The sequence below is a fragment of the Eumetopias jubatus genome, unplaced genomic scaffold, assembly GCF_037043125.1.
Source record: "Eumetopias jubatus isolate StellerSeaLion01/CBP00866 unplaced genomic scaffold, mEumJub1_p1.0 scaffold_15, whole genome shotgun sequence".
Classification (NCBI taxonomy): domain Eukaryota; kingdom Metazoa; phylum Chordata; class Mammalia; order Carnivora; family Otariidae; genus Eumetopias; species Eumetopias jubatus.
The window spans coordinates 36,107,610-36,111,105 of NW_028274821.1; the positions used below are offsets into that span (position 1 = coordinate 36,107,610).

The following is a 3,496-nucleotide window of genomic DNA, read 5'->3' on the forward strand; positions in this document are numbered from 1 at the left end:
ATGGAAGCCATGCAGATCCTCCATATGAACTTTCTCTCACCAATGCTCACATGACTACTGCCACTGATGAATGTCAAACTGGTCAACTAAAGTTGCCAACATTAAGATCATATTCCAGGGGGATAAACTAGTTACCCAACAGTACTGGGTAACTTTTTGCCACTTGATATAAAGGAAAGGGTGTAGTTTTGGGGATGATTTAACCCATTAAAGAGAAATCTTCTTGGTCCTCTTCAAGAGTATAGAGGGTAATATGGATAAAACACAGATGATTCCCTGGGCTGCCTGGGTTAATATCCTGGCTTTAATACCAACTAGTTGTGTGAATTTGGGCAACTCATGCAAACTTTGTGTAAACCTAACTTCCTCAACTACAAAATAAGGGGGAAATCGTATCTATATTCCAAGGTTATTATGAAAATTAGATGACTTAATATATATAAGACACAGGACAGCAACTGACATCATATTAAGTACCAGATAAGAAATGGTGAAATATTTTATATATGATTATGTGGAATAACCTTAAGAAATAAACATTCATTTTCTAGAAGATAAGGATCAGATAATGGAATGTCTATAATTAAGAAATTGATAATATTTAAATATGTAGAAAATCCTCCAAATTTTTGGAAATTATGTAATACTCTTTTATTTTATTTCTTTATTATGTATAAAAATGTTAATACAAAAATTTAAAACTTGGTTGACAATGTTTTATTTAAAATGCTATTATTGCAATGATATGTTACCAATTAAAAAAAGGAGAGTAGTAAATTGTGATTTATTTGTATCCTCTGAATTGTAAAAATTGTAAATAGATTGAGAGCATATATATTTACTCATTATTTCAATAAATCCTCCTGACCACTTAAAAATAAAAAAAGAGATGGTGAAATAGAATAGAAAACAAAAATATCTAGAGGTAGAAAACTAGTGGAAGACTATGATAAGTGATTATGAAACCTGTTTCAGGATTGAGTATTTGGGCCATTCCAGTTGCTAAAAAGCCTCAAATGTGTGGTATTAGCTGAAGATAAAACATAAATAGATAGTGGGTGGAAGAATTAATAAGCACCAATTATATCATCATAACCAGTTGAAGAAATGAAGTCTATAATAGCTCTACCATGTTCTTTTCCCTAACTATATTATGTGTATAAGATTAAATGCTAACTTATTTTTTTTTTTACTTTCTCCCATATTTATCTCATTTTTTTTATATTACATGGGTGAGGGTTAACTTTTAATTGTAGTCCACAATTTCCAATATAATGAGATGGATCAACACAAAAAGAAATAAACACCACCCAGCAATATTATACTTGATACCAGGTGAGTGATGACAATTTGGGCTATTTCTGGGGGAAATGGTTTAACAAGAGATAGTTTTAAATATCTAAACTCAGGAGCAGTGTTAAGAACAGTGGATGTAGCTGTTGTATGGCCAAAGTACTAGAACATAGTAGACATGAGTCAATATCCATCTTCTGAGGTCCATCTTCTCCTTTTAGAATTATCTCTTTATGGCATGAATCCTGGTGAGAAGTAGGTCCAATGTTCCATAAATTCCCAAGGCAAAAGGGCAATACGGCTAAGGATATAGGCTTACCCCTTAGGTTTAGATAATCAATCTCCAACTCAAGTTTTTGAATTTTGATGAAGTAAAGCAAAGATCCAGTTTCACTGGAAAATCAGTCACGGCAGCTGTGAAAGTGTGAAAGTTCCTGCAGTGTCAGGGACGCAAGGAGAGGTACTGGGGATCAGCGCAGCATCCCAACCAGACTGGTTTGTCTTTGGCTGTGTTATCTGTTCCCCATCATTACTGCCTTTTTTCTAACTCTTGGATCTCCAGTTCATTTAGTACATTTCCTTCTGTTGCTCACAGTCAAGACACCTACTATGTGTTTAGATCTATATTGACATGTAGCTGTAAACATACACATAAAACAACACAAGGTGACTACTTGCATAAAATTTCTAGAAATTTGTGAAAATCCATAAATCCAAATACTAATAGTGGTTAACTTGGGGATATAGAATTTTGTGATTAACTTTTATTAATTTATAATTTTAATTTTCTGTACTTTCATACTCTTCCAGTGAATACTTTTATATTTGGGGGGGCACAAAATATGTCAAACTTAAAAAAATAGGTCTTGTTTTTCCTAATTGTAATTTTATCCTTCAATCCTCAAGCTTAATTTTCTCAGAGAATATAAAACAACAAAGATGAAAAAAAGTAAATATGACACACTTGATAATGGTGTGCCTGAATTTATTTCGTCATCTTAGCTCAATTCATTGGAGTGAGGAGCCAAAAAGACAAAATTGTGAAATTATGGGTATTAGGAAAAATACTGTGAGTTGGAAAGAGAGATGAGGGGATATACATACAGTGGGAGGTAAACGAGTTTTTACTTACATTTCTTCCAGTTTCGTTTTGTGAGAAATATAAGGAGATAAATTTAAATTCAGCAGAACCTGGCAACTGGACTGTTCATAGATAGAGAAGGACAACTAGCTATGAGTAACAATGAATGGAGGACCATAGAGCTAGATCCAAATTCCATGCTCTGCAGGAACTTTTGGTGAGAGAAGCTCAATCTACAACTTTAGAAAAGTTTATCTCAGTACACCAGAAAGTATTTTTGTCTATTTTTGTTTGTTTTTCCTGTTAAATTTCAGCTACATGTATTTTTTTTTTTGTCCAAGGTTTATTGAAGATATTAGAGCACAGCAGAAAGATTCAAACGGCTCCACGTGGTGTTTTGAAATTCATCCCAACTGTAGGCTGAGTGACCTGCAGGTTGGACAGACTGCCAAAGTCCAAGAGTTTCAACATTTCCTTAGTGTCAGGGTCTACTTCAGTGATCTCCTGATCCAGGGCTGAGACCTCGGGCACGTAATTATCCCTCCTTTCTCTCTCCTCCTCCTGCAGCTTGATGGCGTTGCCTCGCACCGGGCCCCTCTGAATCCGCTTCATCAGGTGTGTGACATAGCCTGCGATTTCGTTGCGGAGCTTCTTGCTGGGGATGATGGCGATCTCCTTGCACACGTGCTTGTTGGTGTGGAAGTCGTTGCCCAGGCGTGTGTAGTACTTCTCAATGATGACCCGGGCCACCTTCTTCACAGTTTTGGTGCGGACGCGGCCCATGTTGGCGGGTATAGTAAAAGAGCTCAGCTACATGTATTTTAAAGGATTGTCTAGTGGTTACTAGCAAAATCATCAAAACTATTTTGCATCTCAGGAATCATACTTGGAGGTAAGTAGGAATGGTAGTGGTGGAGTTAACAGCAATGATTATCATGCCTTGTGTGTGTGTGTGTGTGCATGTGTGTGTGTGTGTACACATGTGTGTTGAGTATTCTGAAATGAGCTGAAACACAGTAGACTTATGAATCACAGGGTCCGGGGTTTAATTATGAGTTATTTCTCTTATGAGCTACAAAGCTTGTGCTAGTGACTTTTTTATCTCTGCATCTACAATTCCTG

The 3,496-nt window shown here is 36.0% G+C and overlaps 1 pseudogene; it reads right to left on the bottom strand.

Moving 5' to 3' along the window:
- Positions 1-2,697: 2,697 nt before the first annotated feature.
- On the bottom strand, positions 2,698-3,166 carry LOC114212397 (small ribosomal subunit protein eS17 pseudogene; annotated as a pseudogene).
- Positions 3,167-3,496: the final 330 nt, after the last annotated feature.